The 17,995-nt window shown below is 36.3% G+C and overlaps 1 protein-coding gene across 4 annotated transcripts in view; it reads right to left on the bottom strand.

The window, feature by feature from the left end:
• nlgn1 (neuroligin 1) overlaps positions 1 to 6,454 on the bottom strand; it is a 335,026-nt gene extending 328,572 nt beyond the window's left edge. For all 4 annotated transcript variants that reach the window (XM_077203052.1, XM_077203056.1, XM_077203057.1 and 1 more), the window contains exon 1: positions 5,990 to 6,454. The gene's annotated coding sequence lies outside the window, so the exon portion shown is untranslated. The remainder of the gene's footprint in view (positions 1 to 5,989) is intronic.
• Between the last annotated feature and the right edge of the window lie 11,541 nt (positions 6,455 to 17,995).

Genomic DNA, 17,995 nt, shown 5'->3' with positions numbered 1-17,995 from the left:
AACTGAAGATCCTCAAATGCAGCTTTTCCTGTTCACTTTCCTCACTGCTGCCAAATGCCATTGCCAAATGTCATCAGAGTAATGTTACATAATTCAGTCAGAGCTCAGAGGGGGCACTTCTCTCACCTCATTCAATACCCCTGATGGTGATTTTAGTAATGCGCTAATTGCTATGTTTCATGCCAGCAGTAACGGAGGAGGGCCGAGTGTGTGTGTCTACGCTAATGCGCCTGTAATGTTCTACAACCTAAGGAGGGATAGAAATTTGGAAAAATCGGAAAAAGCACAACCAGCATAACGAGACACGACACCAATTACAGTGCACAAAGATGTAAATTCCCTCCATCCTTGGAGAGCGCCAGATTCCCCCAGGCGATCGAGGAGTTTATCCAGCCTGTCTGCAACTTGTAATGAGCTCCAGCTGGCCTTCATGTCATCCTCATGGTGGAGGACCCAAAAAAAATCTGTCAGCAAATAGATGACGGTCATCTCGTTTAAACCGTTTACTGGAGGAAACAATTAAACGGGTGTCCCTAAAGGAGACACTTTCGCAAAACTAAAGAGAGCTCAAGGTTTATTTAAACATGCAACACCTCTTAATTAGATTTTTTTTTCTCTTTTGATTTCTAATAATAAATAATAATAAAAATACTCTCAATAATAATAATAATAATAATAATAATAATAATAATAATGTGTATATATGCAATTGATCTGATATGGTATTGTGGTAGTTTACCCCCACAATACCATATCACCCAACCCCCCCACACCCAAACAAATAAATATAAAAAATTAGATTAAATTAAATTAAATTAAATATGATGGTCTTCGTAAAAGGAAAGTCCACTTAGAATCCCTCAGAAAAGGCCAAGTTATGAATGTCACAAATATTTAAAAACAACAACAATAATAATAATAATAATCAACATTATCATCATTATCATTATCATCATCTTCATCATCAGTGTATATGCAATTGGTCTGATATGGTATTTCATCCCCAAATAAACCCCATAAAATAAATTTAATCATAAAAGGAACGATGAAATGGGAAGTCCAATTATAATCACTCAGAAATTACCAAGTTGACATATGTCATAAACAACAACATCAACAATAATAATAATTAATAATAATAATAATTATATTATTAATAATGAATAATGATATTGAACTTCCAATTAGAATCACTCAGAAATTACCAATTATTAATTAATTAATTAATTATACTAATTATATATATTTTTTTTTTATTTGTATCATTTCGTATAACCAAATACAATTTGAGCATACAGTAGACATATTCAATAATAATAATGATAATTTTGCCTATGCTTCAAATATAATTGATCTGATATGGTATTTCACCTCAAAGAAAAAAATAAAATATTACATTTAATTCATTGTAATATTTTTAGCTTCAAAGAAGGACGTGGGAAGTCCCATTAGACTCACTCAGATACGACCAAGATATGAATGCCACAACTACAAATGCCAACCTTTTTGTTCACATTTCCCACTTTGCCTTTACCCAGCAAAGTACCTGCACAACACTGACCCGTGGTCATTTGTTTTCGTCTCGCTTGCATTTACCAGCGGTCGTCCCGAAAAGAGCTCTCTCACATGTGCTGTGTGGGCCGTCACAGCGAAAAGGAATATGAGCTATTAAATGTTTCGGTGACTGGGTACAACCTGTCCAACAGACTGGCAGCCACTCACTATTAGTCAGCCATGGTGAGTGGGCAGGACACTTTCATGCCACTATGAGAGAAAGAGAGACCGGAAGGATGACATTCACACTCCAGCCTTGTCTCTAAGAAACACGTTCGCCTACCATGTCCCTCGCAGATCTTCTGTTGATAACTTCTTGAAGATTGGGAAGAGATTCGCATGAGTTAAGACACAGGAAGATGTGTGGAACAAGCATGAGTGTCTCTGTATGAAACAGCTGTGCTGTTATCAGCATACTGCATTCTGGATGGGAAATGTAATTGTTGTTTGACTGAGACAAAAAGCAATGACCATTACCGAGACAAACAAGATGCTGTTCACTTTGGCGTGCTTTGCCTTTGGGCGACTCGCTAGCAGAGACAAAAGCTTGCAAGAGCACCTACTAATACAGAGACAAGCACTATTCACTGAAAAGACCATCTCATTTGTCCTCTAGTGAAGCTGTATTAATGAATGTATACATCGCATGCCCACAATGGAACCATACACTACAGAATGACCACTTCTTATCCGATGACCACCTGCTACTTTTGCACCGTACTTGCATGGACCTTCACCCACTGAACTGAAAAACAAGTGCACTGGCCTATTTTATCACTGTATTATCACAAACTCTGAACTTTCACATGCATTTCTGCAAACTCCGTTTCTCCCTACCTTCCAACCTGTGCCTTTCCTCACAACACAAGTAAAAGTTAAAGAAAGCTCTACTCTTAAAATAATGCAATATTGCTGGTAGCACAAAATTTATTAATGATTTATTAATTTAACAGCAATAATAGTAATAATAAAAATACAAAGACTATATGAAATCGTGAGCTTAGAATTATACAGTTCTATCTCCGTTTAGGGTATTTCTGAGATATTGAGCATCAAAGTTTTTACATCCCTGCTGTTTTGTGAGATGGAACCTTTTTATTTTATTAATAGCTATACTAACAAAATATTTTTTTTACAAAAATAACACCACACAGGCATTAATAAACACCTAATGGATAAGATTATGTCAAAAACTCAATTTCGACCAAAAGTGGAGATAGAACCGTATAATTCAAAGCTCACGAAATACCCACATGCACACACATACTGTATAAAGTCAAAGTCGAATTAGAGCATTTAAGCAATATAGTAATGAATTTATTTCTTCTCACATGGATGGATGGATGGATGGATGGATGGATAGACAATCAAACAGACAGACAGATAGATAGATAGATAGATAGATAGATAGATAGATAGATAGATAGATAGATAGATAGATAGATAGATAGATAGATAGATAGATAGATAGATAGATGATCAGAAAGATAGATAGATAGATAGATAGATAGATAGATAGATAGATAGATAGATAGATAGATAGATAGATAGATGGATGGATGGATGGATGGATGGATGGATGGATGGATGGATGGATGGATGGATGGATGGATGGATGCATGGATAGATAGATAGATAGATAGATAGATAGATAGATAGATAGATAGATAGATGGATAGATAGATAGATAGATAGATAGATAGATAGATAGATAGATAGATAGATAGATAGATAGATGATCAGATAGATAGATGGATAGATAGATAGATAGATAGATAGATAGATAGATAGATAGATAGATAGATAGATAGATAGATAGATAGATAGATAGATAGATAGATAGATAGATAGATAGATAGATAGATAGATAGATAGATGGATGCATGGATAGATAGATAGATAGATAGATAGATAGATAGATAGATAGATAGATAGATAGATAGATAGATAGATAGATAGATAGATAGATAGATGATCAGATAGATAGATAAATAGATAGATAGATAGATAGATAGATAGATAGATAGATAGATAGATAGATAGATAGATAGATAGATAGATAGATAGATAGATGATCAGATAGATAGATAAATAGATAGATAGATAGATAGATAGATAGATAGATAGATAGATAGATAGATAGATAGATAGATAGATAGATAGATAGATAGATAGATAGATAGATAGATAGATAGATAGATAGATAGATAGATAGATAGATAGATACTGGTAACCAAGACACAGAAGTCGTGATGAGAGAAAATTGTGTTTTTTAAGTCTGGAGGACAAAGTTATATTTGCACAGGGCAACTGGGACACAGAGGCATCCAGAAGGACTGACCCAGTGACTGGTGGTAATAGATATTAAGACAGCCCAGCTGTTCACTCTGGGATGTGATGATGCTGATGTTCTGCATGAAACAAGTGCTCTCAGACGTTATTAGTCAAAAGTGGAGGAGAAGCTGTCTGCTGCTCAGGCTTTGATCTCTGAAACCTCAGGCGAGGAGGGCACTGGGGTCAGAACCATGGGCGAATTAACATAGCTCCATGTAGAGCACCAAAGACAGATAAACAAAGACAGAACACTAAATAGAAGAAATTACATAAGTGAAATGACTATATTATGACTTTTTGTTTAAAACAACATGTGAGTAAATCATAGCAAAATTTTAATTTTTGCATAAACTATCCCTTTAAATTTGAACATATTCCACTAATATCTGTCCAAATACAAAATTGTCTTAATTTTAAACAATATACTTTATATATACAGCATAAGGTGGACATTAGAATAAAATGTATACATTTGATCACTGATCAGTATGTTTTTCCTGGGAGTTAAACCCATGACCTTAAAGTTGCTTTTTTAACTACATAAATATACTGTATAAATATGTATTATCATCCACTATCTGTATATATATATATATATATATATATATATATATATATATATATATATATATATATATATATATATATATATATATATATATAGTTTATATGGCACCTTAATCCTTAGTGATTAAGTGAGTCATTCTTTTGATGGAAATAGAACACATACAATATATGCAGTATATAGAGTAATATATCTTCTCTCCTTCATAAGTCAATTAATAGAAGCGGAGAAATAACCATCAACATGCCTGTGCTGGAAACTACATCTTGCATTATAGTCCGATGCTTCTCTATAAATAAATAATTTCTGATCCCGCGTTACTGAAGGATAAAATTACATGATTGTGGTTCTCATCGTGCCAGAAAGAGCAATTTTGCGTATTAATCCACAATGATGGTTCGCTTCACAAGCGACCTGACAGGAACTTATCACGACGACTCGTCAAATTGAGCGTAGATATTTGATTTACACTGCCATCTGCAGGAGTGGAACTCGAGGGGTGGGTGGTGAAGGAAAGAAAAGCCTCAGAGGTCTGCTGTGAGGAGCAGATTCACCTGTGTCAGTAATATCCTAACTGTCCTCATTGGAAGAAGAGAACTAAGTAGGTTGTAGCTTGCAAGTCAACGCCCGCTATTTCTACAGTGTAATGTACTTCAGCACCATGGACAGAGACCGCCAGTTTTCGGCCGCAACCACAGCGAAAGTTAGTAAAGTTAACCCTTTTCAGTGTGAATTCTTCAGAGACAAAAACACCATACAAATAACTTGCTTTAACTGAAAGCACAGACATAATCTAAAAGTGGTTCCTGCCCTATTCAGAAAACATACAGTGCAAACAGTGCAGTCCTGTTTGCAAACGAACAATGCGACTCTTTTGAGTCGGTTCTCTTTAGTAAGTGCAACCAGTGCAGTCAGAATCCTGAACAAATGAGTCTTTTGAGCTGGTTCCTTTGAGGAAATCAAACCCACATGAATCGGTCACAGTTACGGTATTAACCGAGGCGCGAGTCATTATTAATGTTGTCATGCTTCACTTAAAATTAATCGAAGACTGATACTGTGCTGTTTTACTTAAACTTGTTATAAATCAATGTCGAGCTACATTGACGATGTGATGGTAAAGTTATTGGATTGCATTTATGTTACCTAAAAAGCCACAAAAAATGAAAAGTCGTTTAAAATTTTTATAAAATTAGACAGTATCTCATCATTTGACAACAAACAGTTGAGGACAGTAAATGCAATACACATTTATTTTCCCCCAAATAAGTCTTCCTCAAAAGTACTAAAACTAATGGAAACGCAGTCGTTTCTTAGGGATCAGAATCCGTTCCTAATAAACAATCCTGGATAATCGTTTTCATCCAGCACGAGAGATCCGGGAATTCAAAAGATGCTGACACAGATGCATTCATACAGTATTGCTTTGACTGAATTACTCTACAACAACTTTAACAGCACACTTGTTCGATATAAATGCGGTTTTGTCTTTTAAAACGCGGCATAAATGCTAAAACATATCACTGGCAAACCTACCTCAGTTTTTAAAAGACAGAACGATGTTGGCCAGCTTGCAGTAGAACATATTCGTGGGCCGTTAAATCCTTTGAGTATTTGAAAGAAATTCGGTGAGAGCGACAAAAATCCCAAACGTTGGCTGCACGCGATGTTGACAATCGCGTGATATTGATTCAAATGAGCTTCGGCACGAAAGGAGAGGATGAGGATCCGAATTCTGAGAAATCAGACTCTGTGGAGTCTCGAGACGTTAGCCAAGTCTCAGTTCAAACCATCCTTTCTCTCTAAAGTTTCAGTGCTCCAGCGGTCGATGATTTTGACGGTGTCTGGATTTGATATAGCAGTCACTCAGTGTTGTTTCTATAGTCCGTAGCCAGATACGAGAGAATAAATGATGCATTGAGTTTGCAATTTATAATAAAAAAGACGCCTCAGATGAGCGATCATGAAGAAACACAGCGTCTTTCTCTCCTTCCAAGAACTGTGAGGAGTTCTGCGGAAACCTCTGCGTAGATGAGGGAGTGACGCACAAGGTGTTTAATAAAGCAAAAGGCTATAATAGCTACTGTATTGTCATTGCATCATTATAGTCTAGTGGAAGTGCATTTTATCCATTAACTTGACAGCTAAAGATTCAGAAATATAATCCCACGATGAACTTTTTAAATAATTCACTCGTTTTAAAACACTGCAATGGGTTAAAAAGAATAAATAATAATATTTAATGAATGAATACATTACATAGGGTCTAAAGAAAATGAATTTTTCAAATAAATAAAGATGCTAAAATATAAATATAAAATATAAATAAAAATTCTATGAAACTACTATTTCAACATGCAACACTTGTTTGAAAATCAAACAATTTAGCAAATATTCTATATCACTGCCCACAATGATCAATTATTTTTATGAATGACATCAGCTAAATCTGTATAGTGTATGTAGATGCCACTTTCCACTTCCATAGGCTACATGTTGACGCATCTGCCATCTTGGAACAGTCAAAACATCTCAAAGCAAAAAGCAATAAGTTTTACAAGATGCCACAGCATTTTGCGAAACACGCAGAGATTTAAATTTCCGAAGAAATTGGGTAACCTTTAACAGGTGAGAATGTGTTGGTTTGTGTTTCTTATGTTTTAACTCAATATCGCAGGTTTTTAAACTATGATTCCTATTTAATATTGTGTGAGCTTACGCCTTCGTCTTGTTGTATAATGTTAATGATACACTAAATCCTATGAAAATGATCTGCTGAAGTCTATTGCAGATGTATATTCATACATGCGTATAATTACGGTTGTGGTCAACTTGCTCTCGAGTGATCACGGACTGTCTTTGACCCTTCCAATATGGCAAACGCCTTACTCGGCCATAGGTACAGCCACTAATGAGGCATATATTTCTATGGTTAGAGAGCTACAATTTAGTATCAGTAAGTGAGAAAAAGTACTAACCTGTCACTTAATGTATTGCAGTCCCATTAGAAGGTTAACTATGACATTGATGCATACATGGATGTGTAATCTAGGGTGCTTTGAATCAATAGTGTAATCAAGACAGAAAATAAGATATCGGCTGTTCTGAACAAATTATCCTATATTAGTTGTTCAATGGCTAGATGTACATGAGTTCATATTCCTCTGTCTCCACACTGTCCAGTAATAGAGTCAGTGGTAGTTTGTGCAAAAAGGTTAATCAATTGTCTAATGAGTTTGGTTGATGAAATCAATTTAAACCGCTGATTGATATGGGTCAAAAGTGTGTGGTCCATCTTCATAAAGATCAAAGAGCAATGAGCTATCGTGAGCTGATCATTCAAGGGTTTCTGGTCTCATAGAAAACACTGAATGGTTTGTGACTGCACTGTAAAAAGTGGTAACCTGCCATTATTACCTCAAAAAGCTATTTCTTTCTGGTGTAACTCATACAAATTAGTTTTGGAGGCTATATAGGTTGGCTTAGTAATGTTAAATAAAAATGTGTGTGTGTGTGTGTGTGTGTGTGTGTGTGTGTGTGTGTGTGTGTGTGTGTGTGTGTGTGTGTGTGTGTGTGTGTGTGTGTGTGTGTGTGTGTGTGTGTGTGTGTGTGCGTGCGTGCGTGCGTGCGTGCGTGCGTGTGTGTGTGTGTGTGTACAAGGAATCTGAATTACTTTCAATAATAATTTATATTTATAATTATCATTTATGACCTTCTTCAAGACACCTATTTAATATCTTATTTCATTATTCTTCCATCCATTCATTCATTCATTCATTGTAACAGCCATCATAGTATCTGACCTTCACACACACAACCATATTCACTGATTGAATGCTGTATTATTATTTTTTTTTTACTCCCACTATTCTATTACTGTTCCTTATTGCTTCTTTTCCCCTAAAGGCATACCGAGCTTTTCAAAGATGGCTGCATCACTTTTAAACATATACACAAGGTCTATTTTCCAGGTAAATAAATAATCATACCATCATTTACAGCTGAGATCACCTCATTACAGATGTAACAGGGTCACTGTAGTCTGTGCCTGTCTGTTCAGTAGAATTAACATCCAGCAATGGGAAGAAAAGTAGATGGTTTCTCATTCTGTACATGCTTACGTAAACTCTAAAGCTACTTTATCAAGGTCAAGGCATGGAATGTCGTATTTTTATTTTATCTAGAAATATTAAAGGCAATAACTTGGCCGGCATGATTTCTGATACGCAGATATCAACCCACACAGAGCAGTAAACTACGTTGTTCGGCATATGGGTTGTTGAAGTTTTATTTAAGTATATACAGTTGGCAAGCGCTATTTGACAGTGTTATCCTATTGGAGTTTAAGGGGAAAAAAAGTTTTAGAACACAACTAGGAGCGAATTTGAAAGGTGAGATGAAAACAGATTGTTGTTCAACTGCGCTGTTGAGTTATTGATTCTCGCGCATGTCAGTCAGAAATCAACACGCAGCGTGCGTGACTCTACAGCTGCTACTCATCTCTCGAGCCACGTGACGTGCGCGTTCTCGCGAAGTCCTTCATTTTTAAAGCGGCATTTATTGTTATTGGTATTTATATTTGCTGCGTGGGGAAATTTATGTACCCATCTGTCTGGTGTAAAGCAGTTCGAAATAAGTGAATTGTGAGAGCAGAGTGCTGCGGTGAAATATGTCTTTCGACTGCTCATGGCTGCACAATGGTGTGAGTTTCATTAAAATGAACGCGAGGCATAGGGGCCAATCAGAATCTCATCGCTCTGTTTTGGTTGTTAAACCATGCAAGGGAGAAATGACAGACAGTGTGATTTAATGCCTGAGGACCTGAATATCAACATGGCACTATGTAGCCTATATAAACATATAAATGCATGAATCACAATTAAAGCTTCTTTAGACATGAAGACAATTGAAGTGAACTTAAGAACAGAAACGGTAGTAGTGAATACCGAACACACCACTTCCGGACCCGTAGGCGTAACAGCAAGCATCAATAGAAAACAACTTCTACTGTTAAGAGGTCCAACAGAAGGACGGATAGTGTGTCTGAGACTCAACGCTGTCAGTCAGCCAATGTTCACTGCATTATGGGCATGCATAACCTGCAAGACAGCAACGTCAGTCCAGTTCCATATCAACCCAGTCACTCCTGATAAGCACTAAGCAGATGCATTATGTAGTCAGTTGAGTCTCACAAAACCTGTCAAGAGCCTGTCTAGGTCATATTTCAACCCAATATAAAAGAAAAAATATTAATGAAATTTAGTTGAAGTTTATTTTAAAAACATCTCTAACAGTTGTGTGTGATGCAAAAGAATAAATAAACAAATACAATAAAAAATTCACTATTAAAGTAAATTAATAAAGAAATAAAAACATTTTTGATCATGAGAATATAATGAGAATAAAAGGAAAAAGTAAACAAGTAACAAATGCATTACAATAAAGAGAAATGTTGGGGGAAATTTGCCTGATTGTGATGAGAAACAATGTGTTTTGGCTACACTTTATTATCTGTTAACACTTTATTTTGATGGCACCACATAATTCTACTAACTATAAGTAACTTTGCAACTACATGCCAACTAGCTCTCATTAGAGTATTAGTGGGTTAGGGTTTGGGTTAATAGAATAAGTTGACATGTAGTTGCAAAGTTACTTAAGATACGTTACATCTCAGAATTCTGTATAATTGCGAGTTTATGTCTCACAATTTTGACTATATAACTGAATTTTGAGTTTATATCTTGCATTTCTGACTTTATAACTCATCATAATTGTGAGTTTATATCATAATATTAAAAAAAAATCTGAATTGTGAGATGCAAACTGTAAACATTTTAGTTGAACTACACTTTATATTATGAGTAGCTTGTAGTTTAACAAGCCAGTTTCAAAGAAACACTGGATGCAACAGGAAGAAATTTTCCTTCGCTTTTCCTGTCCAGTCTCCAATTTTATCCAGTTATCTCAACTAACAAGAGACGCAAGTGTTAAATTTCATTTGACCTTAGTACCATTAGCATGATCAAATATAGTAACGATCTCTCTGTAACCTTAGATGACACTATAGTTTCACAGATCCAAATAAGCAATTTCCTCTATAATCCTCAGCAATGATGGAAGAGTCCCAATCGAGAATACACCACCCCAATCCATTATTGCACTAGTGAATTGGTCTATAGAGTCATTTAACATGCCAGTAATTAGCGTCCCTCAGGAGACCCAGAGCGAGCGGTGTTCACCGCACCAGTGTGGAGCTCAGCGGCCTACAGCTCTATCTATAACTCTGACAGAAGCCTCAGTGCTTCAGTCCCTCTGTGGCACCCTCCCCAATCTACAGAGAGGATGATGAATGCCCCATCCACTCTGACATCACAATCAGAGCGCTCTTGCAGTGCCTCTCTCTCTTGAACTCTTTTTGTCCTCTTGTCTTTCACTCGATCATTCTCTCACTTTGTCTCTCCCCTTCAAACATATTTTCCTTCCCTTTATTTCGCTCGCTCTCTTTCTCTATGAAGTGCCCCGTCTTTTTTGCCCCCTACTTTCCTCTCCTCTCCTCTCCTCTGTTTACTACTGCTCTGCTGGAAACAAATCCTGTGACAAATCCAGGAACAGACTTTGACTTGATTATTCCATTCTAAAAGAGCAGTTCCTGAATTATCGGCTATCAAATTCCACCTATTGTATATGAGCACAATTTGAAATTTGAAAAATGCTGCCAACCTCTGCCATAACCCACAGAGATCGATTCCATCTCATCAAGACCTTTGGAATATGTATGCGCTGGCCATCTATAATATAGTCAGGGCCAAAAGTTGAGAAATGTTTGCAGCGCTTCTACCCTGCCCACATCTGAACCTTAGCCAACTTCTCAAGGCCATATTTGGCCCTTATGGCGCATTGTTGCACTAAATAATTCCATACACACAACCTCAGACAGCAACTCACAACCTATTTTGCTTCAGGATATTGAAAGTACAGTAATGACCCAACACGGTACCAAACTTGTATTTAATGTGGTTCGTATTTTCTTTTTCTTTTCTTTTTTTCATGGTTTGAGGGTATGTTATGCAAACCATGATGGCATTTGTGTAATTTGACTAGCTTATCAACAGACAGATTTGCACCAAATTTCTGTAGAGTGACCTATGATATCAATAACAACAGATAAGCAAATAATTTACTCCTATCTTGTAACTTGAGAAGTATATTTATGTTTTTATCCATAGTATGAGTACGGAGCGCCTAAAGGGACATGCATGAGGAGGGGAAAAATTAAATGGGAGGAAAAATATATATTTCAATCACTCTCAAACTTTTGCATTCCCCTAAGAAACTTTGCATGTTCGCACAAAACGTTTGCATTCTCTAGCAAAAGCATAGTAAGCGATGTTGATACATTGTTTAATGAATATTTGGCTTATTAATGCTCTGTATACTGTAATAACAAATGACATTAAAAAATAAATTAACTAACTAACTACATTTAAATATTAGCAGACCTGCACCCATATTTGGGTCGCAACCCCGCTGATCCACAAAAAAACACTGCCCTAATATATATACAAAAAAGCTTAAAACTCATCCACTTCATAGAAGTGATTGTGACTGCGCTTTCCGCCTCCATCTGTCAAAGACTCTGTCTGTCTTTAATGTCCATCTGTCTCTCAGTTTCTGTTTACTCTAGTCCTCTGAGGTTGCACTGAAGTTTTTTTCATGCACATTTGCACATTAAGAGGTTTGAAATGCCAACTCAGTCTCTTGGAGGATTTAGCTTGTAGTCACAGATCCACCAGAGCCACTGCAGGAAGAGTGTAATAGATGCAAAAATGCAAAGGGTGCATTCAGGCTTTAAAACAGTCCCTATAGAGCTGATCACTGATGAAATACTCCTGACTATCTGTGAAGAAACCAGTGGGTGAACTTTGTAAATGTAATTAGAGTCTTGTATATGATTTTTAATTCCTTAAAAATTAACTTCTACAGAACAAAAAATATATTCTTTTAAAAATTAACTGGTGACTCTTTTCCATACACTCTTAGAAAAAAAAGGTTAAAATGGGGTTTTTTATAGAACCATTGGGTTCTTGAGTCAATTTTAAAAACCATTTTAGCTTGAATAGCTTGAATGTAACTCTACCCCCTTGCCTCATTTATTATACACGGTTCTATGGATATGCAAATTAACCCCGCCTCCACTCACTCACACCAGCTCAGAGATCCAGTTGTTGATGATCACATGTTGACGTGATTGGTTATAAGGTAGTTTGTGATGTCAAAAATACCAGCGATTTCAAACCGTGTTTTAGAGACTGTCTGTGGTTCACTGCAGTTTTAAGGAGAAAATACTCAGTAATAGTGTTGACTTATAAATTTGCACATGGTTTGTCTTAAAGCATATTAAAAACACCACATAGATATAAACAACATTAAAAACTTTTTTTTCACCACAGTAGGACTTTAAATAATTTCCCCTAGTGATAAAGTATGTTTACGAGCTGTTTAATTCAAAAAATTGAATTAAAAATCTACATATTTAATTAAAATGAAATAGTTATATATGAAGTGCTGAAATAAAAGTGATGAAAAAGATGCACGGTCACCATAAAAGTTTATTGAAAGTAGTTATCATATTTCTTCTGCTCTATATTCCAAATATTGTTGGATGACCATTGAAATTCTTGACTTCCATCCTGAATCTTTATTAAGCATTCATGAGAGAAGTAGTGATGTCCAATTTGAGAGCAAATACTTATTTTGAGATAAATTAACTGGTTTTTCCAGTTTGCAAAACTGGTCTAAATAATTAGTTCACAAATCAGACTGAATTAGATTGTCAAGTTCAACTCATTGACTCAATGATACAGTTCCAGCGATTCTCAAGTTAACTGGAAGAATCACTCAAAGTTCACTGGAAGAGAAGATTATCAGTGAATAATGACCTAAATTTAACATTAATTCTCCATTTTGTGAGAGTAAAAATATAGTAATCATACAGATTTGGAATGACATGAGGAAGGAAAAATAAAATAATTAGGGGGGAAAAATGCAATGCAAATAATGACAACTTATTCTTTTTTTTCTTCGATAAACTATCCCTAGAAGACTTATAGAGATAAATCAAAATCTGAAGATTTCTATTCACTTCATTAAATAATTCATTTATTTATTCCGTCTTTAAATTTGAAGATTTAACCAAGTCTTTCCCTGCAGAGAAAATATATGGAGTGGAGGATTGTGGGTCTCTCAGTGTGGCCCTAAAACATTTTCTAATCCACTTTTATTTCTCACCAAGGTCTATTAATCTGGGGAGCAGATACTTATCCTCCTCTGATTTATCCGCTTATAAATGAGCTGACATATGGATGAGATTAAGCATTGGCATGGTGTAAGGTTTATAGTTAAGGTTTATGATTTAAGCCGGGCCTATGAGATTCCAGTGGCATAATGAGAGTCCACAAGTGTAATGTGAAGCTCAGCCCAGTGGATTTGAGCCTGAATGAGAGTAAACATAAGAAAGAGATACAAGTCAGAGTTTGAATGAGCTCATGCAATTTCTTTAAACATACAGCTAATTCCATGGATGTTGCTTGTCATTTTCCATCCACACACGCGCACACACACACACACACACACACACACACACACACACACACACACACACACACACACACACACACACACACACACACACACACACACACACACACACACACACACACACACACACACACATCAGAAGTGCATCAGAAGAAGACCTCATAACTCCCTTAGGGTTTGTGAGCTTCACCTTTAACCATTGTGTGCAGTATTGATCTCCAGTTACATAATTTATCAGTTCTTGTACATTTCCTTTTCAGGAAATATTCTTAATATTCTTTACTTCTACTTTCATTTATTTCTTTCATGATTTTAAAGAGGCGAGAACACTTTAATTAAAAGCACCAGAGACACACAATGGCAAGAATTTTTTGATAGGGCAACTAACTCTCTCTGTCAATATATTATGACAATTGGCCTGTTTAACTAATGCAAATTCTACAGCGCTTCACATCATTGGGCCGTAGCCTAGTACGGAAACAAGAACAGAATTTTGCCAGCCTGTGCATTCAACGAACAAATCATCCAATTACAAAAGCCAAATGAGAAAAATATCTCGAAACTCACTGGTGGGCACAATGGTGACAGTGTCAAGACTTCCCAAATCACATCATGTCTTTCTTAAGAGGTGCTTACTTTAAAGCCTCATTTCAGTCACAACAGTACAACAGTCTATTTATTCATGTTTTTCTTCGTTTTATTCTTTACTCCCCTGCACTGCCTCTCTATTCCATTTTCACTTTGAACCAGCCAAGAGTAAACAGGCTCTCAAGGTTCCAGAAATAATTTGTATTAATATGGATGAGACATCTCATTAACAGCAAAAGATGGGGGATATTAAAGCGGTCCGTGAAAACAGTGGTGCAGTATCTCCTGCTCTTCCTTAAAGTGTGGTGCATGACAGCGCGACTGTTTGTAAAAGAAGCGTTCCTGAGAAATGCTACATGTTCTTAAAAATAAGAAAAAAATGTGCCGAGAGAGAGAAAGAGAGAAGAGGGCTGAGCTGCTCACTGAGAGTATTTCTTACAAATGTTCCACTTCACTGTGGTCACATTGAAGCGATTCAAGACGTCCTTTAGTGGAAGACTAATAACTCAGGTCTGTGGTTTTTGTAAATTGTGGACGACACCGGGTGGAATCACTGTCTGCCCAGAAAAGCAGAAGTGGTACATGATGGATAAACGAATAAGCAGCTATTTATATGCATCAAGGGTGAAAAGGAGAGAGTGTGTTTGTCATCCAGTGCTGATTGTCCAGGCCAGACGCTGAGACAACGTGCACTGATGTCCGTAGAGTTTATTGCAGGAGAACCCAATAAATTGAAAGGTGCTGGTTTTGTCTTATTGCGTGCGCGTGTGCGTGTGTGTGTGTGTGTGTGTGTGTGTGTGTGTGTGTGTGTGTGTGTGTGTGTGTGTGTGTGTGTGTGTGTGTGTGTGTGTGTGTGTGTGTGATGGATAATGTACACAATTGCAGCAACTCAGACATGTTGGAAAATCAATGCTGGACATTCTAGATATAAACTAAACCCAATTTATACCACAACAGACAACTCACAACCATTCATCTGTATAACAACAGTCAACTGCATCTTAACCTTACTTTCTCTGGGCTAATTAAATAAAATAAAATAAATATTAAATGTTTACTTGCATAATAGTTTGTGGCTGAGGGGTAGACTTTGTATACTTTGGGCTTTAGCCTTCCACTGGCCACGGACTTGACACAAAATTTTCTCACTCAAACCGCATCTGTTTCTGATTGCTTTTAGAAAGGAAAAACTGATCAACAGTTAAGGGCAGCTTTTCTCCATGATAATATATTGGCAAACGGTCCAGTGCATATCTGTGTTTGCGCTCTGGAGAATGTCAAAGGTTTCTATTTATAACATGTTTTTGCAGAATTGGGCAATAGCCAATCACAAACATATCTGTTGATTTCTTGAAAGCGTTTATGTTAGCACTGAACAAAAAATCCTGAAACCCTCTCTCTTTATAACAAACACTTATGTAAATAAGAGATGCATTGTGCAGTCAGCTTTATTGATTATAACCAAACTTTGTGATGTCGCAATGAACTAAGATGAGTGACAGCTTTTTAGGGACTATAAAGGGAGTGCTCTTTCTGTGCTTTCCACCATGCTAAATCATGCATACAGTATGCTTTCTTTTCTGGTAAAATGTACAGTGTTTTGTGAACGTAGACTCTTTAAAAACAAAAAGTTTATCAGGAGCATATATGCTGCGATGTGTAGTTCGTGCGACGACGCGTAACTTGAAACTATTTAATGGAAATCAATTTAGATTTGTTTTTAAAGGGGAAGCGCATCTTCTTAGCCTTACCCTGGAGTTGGTTCATAAAACTTTTTAAGACAAGGCAAGGTCATTATAGGTTGTAAAATGTCATGTGATGCAACGGCCCAAGAAACAAATTAATTTATGAATTAATAATATTTGCACACAAAAAACATGAAAATATTCTTCTTTTTAAAATTAAGATTAAAATGTGGAAACTCAAATACACTGTGTAATGAAAATATCCTTTTTTTAAACTTGATTATTTTTGGAGTCATTTCATCTAACATTTTTTGAAAATACAAAAGTTTAGTCAAAACCATATTAATTGAAACTGAATTTTAAAAAGATTTCCCCTCTTTTTTTCCATTGACAACAGAAATCCAATGAGCTTTGGGCTCTGTTGAACACCCTGTAAACTCTGACATAGAAAAGCATTATATATTTGTGATTTCTTTTAGCACTTTTACTGGTTTTTTTTTCTTTCTTCTTCTTTCTTTCCTTTTGCACATATCTAGGTTTTTCGTCTTCTGGCGCATCTGCAGACACAGTTTATTTCCCCCCAGGCTGTAAAACACACACACACACACACACACACACACACACACACACACACACACACACACACACACACACACACACACACACACACACACACACACACACACACACACACACACACACACACACACACACACACACACACACACACACACACACACACACACACACACACACACACACACACACTGAAGCCCATACACACACAGTCTTATTTTTTAAAGTTGACATTCCAATAGGGACTGCTGTCCTCCTCATGGAGTATGAGAGACAAGTATTTTATTGTCAGAAGAAAACATTACCTCATCGTCACCTTACCAGCAATTGACATGCTGTTTGAGCGATGCTCATTGTCAAGGTTAATCGAAACAGACAGTCTTATGAAGATTTAGCGCAGCAAAACAAGAGCATATAGCTATTTGTCTGGCTGCTAGGGGAGAAATGAAATGATTAATGATTAGGATATGTTATATATTGCTATATAGTGAGTTCACACCCGGTGAACAACTGTAGAGAGGATATGTGTGTAATTAAATTGATCACTATTTACCTTTCATTCCAGTGGCATCCACTGACATATTTAATTGGGTATAACAGATACAGGTATCAACCTAAAGAATAAAGAATGAGAAATGACCATCTGCAGTCTCCATAAATACACACCTGTAATTTTTGCATAATTTTATACTGTATATTGTCAGATGCATATGTACTTTTTGACATAAGTACAGAAGCACAATAAATATTATTGATAATAAAAGAGTCCATGGTTGATACCAGTTTCAATTCTACAGTTGTAATTGAAATTATTCAGCCCCTGTTGCAAATTGGGTTTATTGGCAAAATGTACAGACTTTCAGCTGTTTACAATGAACAAATCAAACAAAAGTAATTGAAGCTCAACACAGCAAATGTTTCAAGTGGTTAACCCCAAATTCAACTGAAATGCAACTTTTAATGACTCTTTTGCTGTTATGACCTGCTGCAAACGAGATGTATAACCAGCTTCTGGCAGCATTTCTGAGGACTCTTAGCCCACTCCTTTAAGCCTCCAGTTCAGTAATATTCTTGGGTTTGCGTGCTTCAACCG

The sequence above is a fragment of the Siphateles boraxobius genome, unplaced genomic scaffold (assembly GCF_051911475.1).
Source record: "Siphateles boraxobius isolate OS27281-9 unplaced genomic scaffold, OSU_SipBor_1 5, whole genome shotgun sequence".
NCBI classification, from domain to species: domain Eukaryota; kingdom Metazoa; phylum Chordata; class Actinopteri; order Cypriniformes; family Leuciscidae; genus Siphateles; species Siphateles boraxobius.
This window is presented reverse-complemented; position numbering and strand designations above follow the sequence as displayed.